The following is an 11931-nucleotide window of genomic DNA, read 5'->3' as shown; positions in this document are numbered from 1 at the left end:
TCTATCTATCTATCTATCTATCTATCTATCTATCTATCTATCTATCTTTCTATCTATCTCTGTTAATTGACATCAGGTTAAGAATCTCTTGCCTAGATCAGTAGTGTCAAACTCAAACAGAAACAGGGGCCACCTGTATATGAGGATCCCTGCAGATAGCATATTAACTTAAGAAAATCACATGTTAACATTATCTGCATTTTATTGTATTTTTGGTTTCTTTATTAAATATTTCCCTATTACACGTTAATTTGGTTCTGTTCTGCTTAGGAACGTTGACTTTATGTAGTCATTTGTGTTTGATACCTCTGTTCTAGATTATCTCCATAATTCCAGCTCTATGATTATGATATGAAGACAAAGTGAAATAAGACTGATCCATAGTTTAAAAATCAGACTTTTCTACCAACATAAATTACAGCTTTCTGTTACCTAATAGATCTATGAAAATTAGTTACCAAAAAAATCCTCACTCAATGATCAATTAAGTGGAGAACTTTTCCAAACTCAACTAGGCTGATCTTCAAATGACTGGCCTGCCATCTACCACTAGAAATTGCCATTTTTGGTAGAATCTTCTAGAACCTTTGGTAGAAACTTGCTTTCTACTCACAAATATTTGGAAAACCAGGATTACTTTCAGACCATGATGAGACATTGGAGAATCACTCTTTGAAGCAGAGGATTTATTTCAACTATCCACTTCTCCCTATTTTACATTTTCCTTATATAGTGCTTTCACAGAAAATTCCATTTAAATACCAATGGAATTAGTATGCTCTTTTCAAGGGGCAAGTGGTGGTAGCTTAGAACCTGAAAAAGACTTTGATGAGCTGTGATTTCAGCACTCTCCCAGAAAATTATGGGATTAGGGGCTCACAGACATATCACCTAAAAGAGGTTAGCCTAGAACAAAAAACAAAAACAAAAACAAAACCCACAACCAAAGCCAAAAACAAACCCTCAAATGCAATTGCTAGATAAGCAAAAACTTCAATAAGAAAAGTAGACAACAACCTAAATACATCATATGGCTATTGTTATCCACATGGAACTGACATAGAGACATCCTGGTAGAAGCATCATGATTGGAGACCTTATAGATAAATTCAAAATATCTGATCCCTTGGGGTTCAGACAGGAAGGTAAGAGCATGTAGAAACCATGCATTACTTTTGTCTTGCCCTACCCAGCCTAGATGAATGAGAATGCATCAGATACAGAAAGATAATCTCTAGGGAATGGAGCCAGACATTTCCTGCAAACCACGCATTCTTACATGAACTCAGGCTAAGGCCACATTGCCAAGATCTCTTTTTAATAGTTTCATTTCATTTAGAAGATGGTGGTAGGAAAGAAAACAATGAGGACAAAATCATTAAAACAATTTTTAAATGGCAAGAGAACAAGCATATAGCTATAAATTTGTGCATTTATATGTGCATCCATCTATAAATACATCTCTCTCTCTAAATAATTCATCAGACTTTCAATTTAATTGGAATAGGAAGCTTCTGGTGAGGTGCTTCTTCTATCAAATAAGAATAACATCTTCTTTTCATTTTATAATCTTAGAGAGTTGCCTGGGGACACAGATGTTGTGGCCTGCCCAGGATGACACAACCAGTATGTGTCAGGGGTGAAAATTGATCCTAGGTCTTCCTGACTCAAAGGCAAACTTTCTAGTCATTACTTTATACTTCCTCTCACCTAGCACACGGCAGTAGTTAATAAATAATTCTTAATTGGTTTCTTGATTTTCTGAACTATAAAATGGAGAAAATATCACTTGCACTAACTCCTTTACAAAATAGTTCTGAAGAAAGTGTTTCAGAAATGTCAAAGTGCTAGATGAGTGAATAATAACAATAATCAGAATATGTAATAATTATTTTTATAGAATGGCAAATGAGAATTCTGTTGCAAGGGCAGTGATAGATGTTTATAAAATGAAATCAGATGACCCAGGCTTGGGTTCACTATCAATTGAGAATACTTTTTCCTATAAAAATCATAAACGCTTGGAAATGATTCAGATTGACCCAATCTTATGATTTCTACATAACTGATGAATTGAAATTGACGCACACTGTATGTGAAAGGTTACTCAAGGCTCAGCTACTGCCTAGTTTCCTGCATACCATCATCAGGACTCATTTCTCTGGTTCTCATTCTTGTTAACTCAGTGGGTGGTTGATTATCATTTGTTCACATACCAGCTGAAATTATGAGTATTCTGTTAAATAGCTTTTGTTCGGAAATGTGAAGCAAAATTTGTATTAACTATCATGGTGATAATTTACCTTAGTTATATATCTATGGAGAATCAATACTATTTCTTCTCACAGCATCTTAGGATTTTAATGACTTCAGTGGTCATCTACTCTAATCCATTCCTGAAAGGAAAAAGCACTGTAAGGTACTTGACAAGTGGTCATTCAACCATGGCTTGAAGATCTCCTCTGAGGTAGAGACCACCATCTCACCAGGCAGCCCATTCCATATATGTATAGCTTTATTTGCTCTGAAGTTTTTTCCTCCCTGACATCAAGTCTAGATTTTCCCCTTTTAGCCTCCACTCATTGTTCCTAGTTCTGCCCTATGTAGGTAAAGAAAAGTATATTTTCTCTCCCACATTCCCAACCCTAAAATACTTCTACATAGCTACCTATGAGTCTTCTCTAGTGTAAACAACCACATGTGACAGCCTGATTACTCTGCTTTTGGACAATCTCCTGTTTATAAATGTCCTTAAACTGTGGTTTCCCTATGTGAATGCAATAACCCAAGTGTGGTCTGACATTCCCAGAATGAAACAGTGGAGAGAATGCCAGACTCTGAGTTAGTAGCTCTGGGTTTGAGTCCCAATTCTGCCACTTTCTGGCTATGTAACTGTTATTTTTCTAAGGCTCCATTTCCTCATCTGGAAAATGGGAACAATGATACTTATGCTACCTACCTCATGGGACCATTGGTTGTAATTTTCCTTTACCATCTTTGGTGGCTCACAATGCTTTTCATAGATCAGCCTGAGATACTTTTTATTTTCCCCCAGGTGGTTAGTTCCCCTGGACTTTCAGTGTTGGAGCTGAGGATTGTTTAAATATAAAAAAGGAGCAAGAAAAGAAAAAGAAAGGAATAGTTAATATGGAAATATTAGTTAATATGGAAAGCAATGCTTAATGTGGAAGAGTGTCCGAAGTCAAATTTGAGCTTCGATCTTCCTGATTCCTGATTCCAGCACTCTATGCACTGTGTAACCTAACTTCCTCTTATATTTCATTTGGACTGATTCGAAATTTCAAGGAAGAATGTAGAACTGGAAAATCTATTGAGGACTAGTTGTGCACTGGTACCATCCAGCAGGGGATAAACTGAGTCATTTTAATAAGAACATTTACTACCATAGGGATGGAGTCATAGCCCTGGGACAATGGCAGCAATATGAGGAAGTCCATTGTCTTGTCTATGCAGGAATGTTGAAAGGTTAATAGGGTTTACATGACCCAAGATTTTCTCCACTGGGTCCTTTGATTGAAAACAGACCTCCCAATACCACACAGACTGATTGGTGTTATCCCAGAGTCATAGACATCAACATTCTTGAGCCACTGCATGGAACATGTTGAATCTTACCACATACTCTGTTGCTGAGTTATGATACCATGACTTTAGTCCTGGCCATCCTGCCTGAGTAGAAGTATGTGAGTGCATGTGTAGAAGATATGTAGTTGGGGAGGTGGAATGGGACACATAATCTGTCACACCCATTGTACTCTTCCATCTGCTGCTTATAGCCTCCACACCTAAAAGACAACCAACTAAGCTTATGCACATTACCTTAAAAAATTAAATTTATTTCAATGAAAAAAACCCACTTTCTCTTCTTCCTAACTCTCCTCTCACCATTGAGAAAGAAAGAAAAACAAAGCCCTTGTAATAAATGTGCATAGTCAATCAAAACAAATTTTCTCATGCATATTTCTTAAAAGTACTGTTATGAGGTCAGATCTAAGAGGTCCAGCTGGGGATGGGTTGTCATAAAATTCATTGGCCCTAGTAAAGCTTGGTCAAGTCATGCTCTGGCTTCTGGGATAGAGAATTAGTGTATTGATTTTGGCATCCAAATACATATAAGGTGGAGTTAAAAGTGTTATTCTCCTCTACCCCTCAGAATTCTCTGATTTCATTTTACATTTGCCTAGGAGATGTTCTAGGTTCTTGTGACCTGACTAGGAATGGTGGGCCTTGGGTCTCTTCTGAGTGATGTCTAACAGGACTTATCTTGTGAGCTGAGAGAGGCCTTTTAATGTACCTAATAGAAACTTCATACATAACAAAGGCCAAAATGAATTGTTGTTTGGCATGTTTTTGAAGGCAGTTTTGGTTGTAGGAGCCCATAGAAATGTCTGCAGATGTTTGAACAAGTCTATAAAGTGCACCGTCTTGGCCAATAACCCCAGGATATAGTGGTGATAGCAGTTTGCTCATGAGGCTTAAGGACTACCTTAGGTCTTTGGTTGTTGTGACTGCATCCCACCATAGGCTGGCTTCTATCTTCTACAGATCTATTTGACGTCTATGACATTTACCAAAACTTCTATATCTCCCTGCCCAAATTGGCATCACTTTAACTTTACTAATAGATGCTTCTGGTATATCTCTTTAAGGACCATTTTCATCCAGGTGTCATACTGGCCAGAGTCCCAGAAATAAACTAAGATGTCAACCAGTTAGATAATAGCTGCTTCCTACTCTGGCAAAATTCTGAAATACAGATTTATGAATCTTTGGAAGACCATAGGAGCATTACTTAATCTAAAAGACAACACAGATATGGTATTTGAATTGTTACTGGCTTATTTGGAATTCTTTTCTCTTATTCATCCTTCTAACAGATTTGAATGAGATTTAGAGAGCAATGTGATTCAGTAGATAGAATGCTGCCCTTAAGACCAGGAAGTTCTGGCTTCAGATCTTGCCTCTGGCAATTACTGGCCATCTAATCCAATGAGAACCACTGTCCCAACTACCTAGGGTTGTTGTGAAGCTTCAGTGAGATAACAGGTGTGACTGAAGTGTATTGAAAACCATAAAGAATGGTTTAGATGCTTCTTATTATTATTTAAGTCTGGTTTGTTGAAAATGCTTATTGTAGCTGGCCCAGAAAGGGCCAGGGTAATTGTTCTCATACTGAGGTGGCAGTGAGAGTTCAATATTGATGGCAGAGTCATAGTTATTCCCATTTCTGTATTTCTCCCTCTTCTTTTGTCTCCTGGTCCCTGGCTTCTGTCAGGTCCTACCTTCTACAAGAAACCTTTCCAAGTCCCCTTTGAAATGATCTCCAATATATCCTGAATATATTTTTGGTTGTCTGCACATTCTCTCTCTCATTAATTAGACTGTAAGCTCCTTGAGAGAAAGGACTGGTTATTGTGTCAGGTTTTTTTGGTCTTTCTTTGTGTCCCTATAACTTAGCACAGTACCTGACTCATGATAGGTATTTAACAAATGCTGTTGATTTGATTTGATAAATAATATGGGTGACTTGACAGGAGAGCTATTTATGGAGGGTGGAGCCAAGATGGTGGAGTAAGGTAGGAACTCACCTTAACTCTCTCAGATTCATCTTCAAACAACTACAAAATAATGCCTCAAAACAAATTCTAGAACAGTAGAACCAGCAAAAAGATGGAATGAAACAATTTTTCAGTCAAAGACAATTTAGAAAGTTGGCAGGAAAATTCAGTGCAGTGCAGGCAACATCTGGTCAATCTAGCAATAAGTGTCACCACAGTAAATCAGCAGAGAGGACATTAACCCTGGCACAGGTCAGTGGCCTGCCTCTGTGGACTCCATACAGCAGGCTAATGGTCAAGCCCTGTACCACCTGGTGCAGCCAGCCAAAGATTAAGTCCCATGCTCCTGACAGAGCAGGCCAGTGGAGAGGCCCAGTGCCACCTAGAATATCAGGCTAATAGCTAGGCCCCATTTCCCCAGGGTGTCAGACCAGTGGCAAGACCCCTTTACCGTAGGAGCAGAAGGCTGGAAAAAAGAGCAAAAAAACAAAAATAAAAAAAAAAAAAACCTGCTCATAGACAGTGACTATGGTAACAGGGAAGATCAAAACACAAATTCAGAAGAGGAGAACAATGTCAAAACACCTACATGTGAAGCTTCAAAGAAAAATGTGAATTGATCTCAGGCCCAAAAAGAACAACTGGAAGAGCTAAAAAAAAGGAATTCAAAAATCAAATAAGAGAGGCAGAAGAATAATTGGGAAAAGAAATGAGAGTGATGCAAGAGAATTATGAAAAACAGAATCAACAGCTTGTAAAGGAAGCACAAAATATGGAAAAAGATATATAAAAATTCACCAAAGAAAGCAACTCCATAAAAAGTAGAATTGGTAGAGTGGAAAAGGAGGCTTCACTGAAGAAAAAAATTCCTTAAAGATTAGAATTATGCAAGTAGAAAATCAGAAGAATGAAAAAACTAGAAGAAAATGTGAGCTATCTTGTTGGAAAAACAGTTGACCTAAAAGATAGATCCAGGAAACATAATTTAATAATTATTGGGATACCTGAAAGCCATGATTAAAAACAGAGCCTGCATGTCATATTTTAAGAAATTATCAAAGAAAACTGACCTGATGTTATAGGAATGTAAAGTTTTAAGATCTTCCTTGCCCCTAAGCCCTTTGATATCCTTAAGTGTACCTGTAGCCTGTGTCAGGTTTTCAGGAGAAATTTTTTGATTGGGCAGTGGGTCAAGAGGGTTGTTACATTCTCTGAGCCAGGAGAAAGCTACATAATCCCTGATGCGAGGCTTTGCTTTGGGGTTACTTTGAGAAGTGTTATGTGATTTGACTAGACGAGACTCTGGGCAACTGTTGAGAGCCCCCTGGCTTTGATAACCTAGATGTTGATGCTTCACTCTCTGGTAACTGTGACTAGGTATGGATGTAATGGTTGGACAGTTGGAGGCCTGTCTGCTTGATCTGTCTATTTCTCTGTCTTCTTGCAATTTCTGCTTGAAACCTCTGTATACTCTGAAGTTTGGGGTGCTGACTTTTTTTCCCCTGAAATAGGTAAATAATATGTTTGATTGATTAAAGCAAGATTGTTAACTCATTTTGAGTTGCTTTCCTTTAGAAAAGCATATCTAAGAACCTGTGTTGGCAGCCACCCTGGAGATGCTGGGGTGCTTGCTGCTACACCTGATATCCTAGAATCAGAGGGCAAAATAGAAATAGAATCCACCAATCACCTCTTTAAAGATATCTCAAAATGAAAATTCCTAGGAATAGTCAAATTCCAGAACTCCTAGGTTAAGGAGAAAAAAGAAGGGAGGGAGGAAGGGAGGGAGGAGAGAGAGAGACACAGAGAGAGAGAGAAACAGAGAGAGAGAGATACAGAGAGAGACAGAGACAGAGACAGAGAGACAGAGACAGAGATAGAGAGATACAGAGACAGAGAGAGAAGGTAGAAAATAGGAAATAAGATGAAAGAAAATACATAGTAATCATAACTGTGAATGGGATGAACTGACTAATAAAATGGAAGTGGCTAGCAGAGTGGATTAAAAACTGGAATCTAGCAATATGTTGTTTACAAGAAACACAAGGTAAGGAGCAAGAGCAGAATTTACTATACTTCAGCTGAAGTAAAAAAAAAAAAAAGAATGGGTAGCAATCATGATCCCAGACAAAGCAAAAATAGATCAAAAGAAAAAAGAAAAGAAACTACATCGTGCTAAAAGGTACCATAGACAGTGAAGTAATATCAATACTAAACATATATGTGCCCAATGGGATAGGACCCATTTTTTTTTAAGCAATTGGGGTTAAGTAACTTGCCTAAGGCTACACAGCCAGTTATTTTGTGTGTGTGCCAAGTATCTTAGGCTGGAACTGATCCTGGGTCTCCTGATGCCGGGGCCTGCGCTCTTACTCACTGCAGCCACCTGGCCGCCCCTGGACCTATTTTTTTTTTTTAAAAGAACTTAAATGACTTATAGGAGAAAATAGAAAGTAAAACTATATTAGTAGGGGACTTCAAGTTTCTCCTCTCAGAATTAAATAAATCTAATAAAAAAATAAGCAAGAAAGAAGTTAAGGAGGTGAATAGAATTTTAGAAAAGTTAGATATGGTAGACCTCTGGAGAAATTGAATGGGGATAAAAAGGAATATACCTTTTTTTCTCAGTGGTACATGGTTCCTTCACAAAAATTGACCACGTATTAGGGCATAAAACACATCATAATCAAATGCAAAAAGGCAGAAATATTAAATGCATCCTTTCTAGATCATAATGCAAAAAAAAATTACATTCAATAAAGGGTCATAGAAGGATAGATTAATAATTAATTGGGGGGGGCAGCCAGGTGGCACAGTGAGTAAGAGCACCGGCCCCAGAGTCGGGAGACCTAGAATCAAATCCAGGCTCAGATACTTAGCACCACACCCAGAAATAACTGGCTGTGTAATCTTGAGCAAGTTACTTAACCCCAATTGCTTTAAAAAAATAAAATTAAATTAAAAAAATAATTAATTGGAAACTAAATAATCTAGTCTTAAAGAATGAGTGGGCCATAAAAACAAATCATAGAAACAATAGCTTCATTAAAGAGAATGACAATAATGAGACAATATACTAAAATTTATGGGATGCAGTCACAGCCCTATTTAGGGGAAAATTTGCATCTCTAATGGCTTACATCAATAAAATCAAGAAAGTGTAGGTCAATGAATTGGACATGCAACTAAAACAACCTTAGAAAAAAAGTCTAGCTGTGTGTTTGGGAGTCCCTGAAGGAAAGTGTGGGAGGGAAGAGGCTTTACTCTGACTACCACACTGAAGGTTTATAGAGTCCTTGTGCTGACCTCATTGTTGTATACCTGTGAAACCTAGAGAATATACCAGAGCCATGCCAGAAAATGGAATCACTTCCATTTGAATTGTCTTAGAAAGATTCTGAAGATCATCTGGCAGGATAAGGTACCAGACATTGAGGTCTTTTCTTAAGCTAAACTGCCATGCTTTCAAATTCTACTGCAGAGAGCAAAACTCTGATGGACTGGCCACATTATTTGAATATCAATTATATGCTTGCCTAAAAGATTATTTTATGGAGAATTCACACAAGGCAAGTACTCACCAAGGTGGTGAGAAGAAGCAATATAAAGATCCTCTCAAGGTCTCTCTTAAGAACTTTGGATTTAATTGGGTCACATGGGAGACATTGGCATAGGACCTCCCAGCATGGCATGCCCTCCTCAGAGAAGATGCTATGCTCTATGAGCAAATCAGAATTGAAGTAGCTCAAAAGAAATATGAAATGCACAAATTTAGAGAATCTACTCCAAATGTTCACATGGAGAAGCTGAGTCACAGTAATTTTCTAGTATTTCAAAAGTTAGGGAACTGAGTTCAGTCTTAACTGGACATGTCTGAGAGATGAATGAACATCTGGACATTTAGCTAGTAGATAAAAGAATGTCACCATGTTTGAACTCAAGAGTTCAATGAACCCTTTTATAAACTGCAGAGAAATTTGGAAATTGATAGTATAAGACTCCTGTAGTTACAAGTCTACAAGACTGCCCAGGACCAAGAATCCATACCCAAAAGTTTGCAAATTCACCCTGTGGCTTATCAACAGGCTTCCAGAGCATGTCCTAGGTCATGTCCAGGGCTGGCACATAAAAATATGAGGAATGTCAGAAGTAGAATGTGGAATATGTTCTAGTCCTCTTGCTGCAAAATAGGAAAGGGGAAGACCATATTAATGGTGATCAGTAGCCTCAAAAAGGGGGGATTTCTGGCAATCTGAGTCCAGTGATGAAGACCAAAATGATGTCAGTATGCCTGCCTTTAACCATCTGAGCTGTTCACTGAAAAGAACCCAGGTGAAAATGTATATGTTATAGGGAACTATGTAACAATGCAAAGCTTTCAAGAAAGAATGGCATTGTGAGCAAAGGAGAGAAGATGGAGGACAGGGCAATATGCACTAAGAGAATAAAGCAATGCTTCAATGAAGAAGTTCAAGAATCATCACCAAAGGGGAGGCTAGGTGGCACAGTGAATAGAGCACTGGCCCTGGAGTCAGGAGGACCTGAGTTCAAATTTGGCCTCAGACACTTGACACACTTACTAGCTGTGTGACTTTGGGCAAGTCACTTAACTAACCCCAATTGCCCTCAAAAAAAAATCATCACCAAAAACTCAAACACTTCAAAAGAGAAATAGAAACAAAATAACTTTTTGTGTAGTTGAAATAATAAAGTTGATGAAGGAAAAAAAAAAACCTGCCACCAACCTTTCAGAGTTAACTCTGGAGATCTTACTGGAGGAAGCAGGCTTTCTTTGGAGACTGAATTCTTCAGTGAGTATGACTGATATCAGAGCATGAACTCCATGTTACTATAATAGGATATGACTGTGGTGTGAGAAATGAAATACAGAGAAATATGGAGAGACATATGAACTCATGAAGTAAGCAGGGCCAAGAAAATAATATACACAACCACATAAATGGGGGAAAACAACTATGAAACAATCAAAATGAATAGAAAAGTTCATTCCCAGCTCCTTTGTAGAAGTGTGTGTGTGTGTGTGTGTGTGTGTGTGTGTGTGTGTGTGTGTGTGTAAGTGCATAGGGGTAGAGTCTATGTGTATGTGACATTGCATATAATATCAGACTTTTTCAATGTATTACTTGATTTTGCTGATTTTTTCCCCCTCTTCTTCCTCTTTAAAAATTATTCTTTGTTATAAAGTATTCCTGTCTTAGATGGTGGAAGGTAAGGGATTCAGTGGAAAATGTAGTCAATGCGAAAATGAAATACATCAAGAAAGACCTAATTTAAAAATAAATAAAAGCTTTAAAAATCATTGTTAAGTTTTTATGAATCCATATTACATTTGGGTTATTGAGGGCAACAATTTACTCCATGGTAATAGTCTAGTTCTAGTACAGTTTCTTGCTGGAGTTATCCATGATACTCCTAGGCCCATATTTGTAGTATGAAGACTTGTCATCTGTTAGTCAATAAAGGACAGCAGCCTTCTGAATTATAATTCTAACCACCAAGTTATGTTTTGATAGGTATTTGATAGGTGCTAAGTGTTTATAGCCTGCAATGATGTGTTGCACAGTTTTTGGTTTTTTTTTTTTTTACCATTTCTTCACATAATTATATTGATTATTAATTCCAGGTGCCTTCAGGATAAAATGATAACTTCTGTAAATTGTGGTTTCCATAATCTGGTCCTCAATTGTTATCATAACCCCTTACATTTCCACAAAAAAATCTCCTTGATGTAGTCATTTGTTCGACATTTCATTGTTGACGTGTTGTTGGCCAATTTTAAGTGGATATCACTCATGAAGAGTCTTCTGTTTCCATTCTTAGATGTCATTGAATATATTGTTTCCATCTGGAGATAAACCACTTTTGATTATATTCAACAAATAAAATGGCACGTACCTGTTGTCTTCCTTTACTATTATAGCTTGATGAAGTAAGGTCTGTTTCTTCCAAAAGTATTTCTGTAAGTTTTTGATCTGTTTAACCTGTGCCCTAAAAATGCTGTCAGATATATTAATCTTTTTCCTCCTTGCTAGTATGGAAATGTAAATTTTTCTACAGCTTCCTTAGAGTGATGAACCCTGTGTTTTGCTACTATTGTATGAATTTATGTTACTATTTTTTAAGCTCTCTTATGGCCTATTTTACAGTTATAAAAACGTATATTAAGATGAGTATTGTGTAGATGTTAATCCATTAATTTTTTTCCTTCTCATTAAATTTTATTGTAGGATATCAGAACTTTTTTTTTAAACATATTTGTTCAAAGCCTTTTCTTTGCTATCTTTTGACTTGCACAGAGAAAACCAATGTATTTATATGTATTGCTTTAATC

The 11931-nt window shown here is 37.3% G+C and overlaps 1 pseudogene; it reads left to right on the top strand.

Annotated features, from left to right (window-relative positions):
- Window positions 1–10265, top strand: part of LOC138147889 (surfeit locus protein 2-like) — a 43910-nt pseudogene extending 33645 nt beyond the window's left edge.
- The last annotated feature ends 1666 nt before the right edge of the window (window positions 10266–11931 follow it).

This window comes from Petaurus breviceps, unplaced genomic scaffold (genome assembly GCF_028583685.1).
Source record: "Petaurus breviceps papuanus isolate PSGF00001 unplaced genomic scaffold, PetGlider_PUasm1.0 90808, whole genome shotgun sequence".
NCBI classification, from domain to species: domain Eukaryota; kingdom Metazoa; phylum Chordata; class Mammalia; order Diprotodontia; family Petauridae; genus Petaurus; species Petaurus breviceps.
Note: the sequence above shows the minus strand (reverse complement) of the source record. Positions and strands in the feature narration are given on the sequence as shown.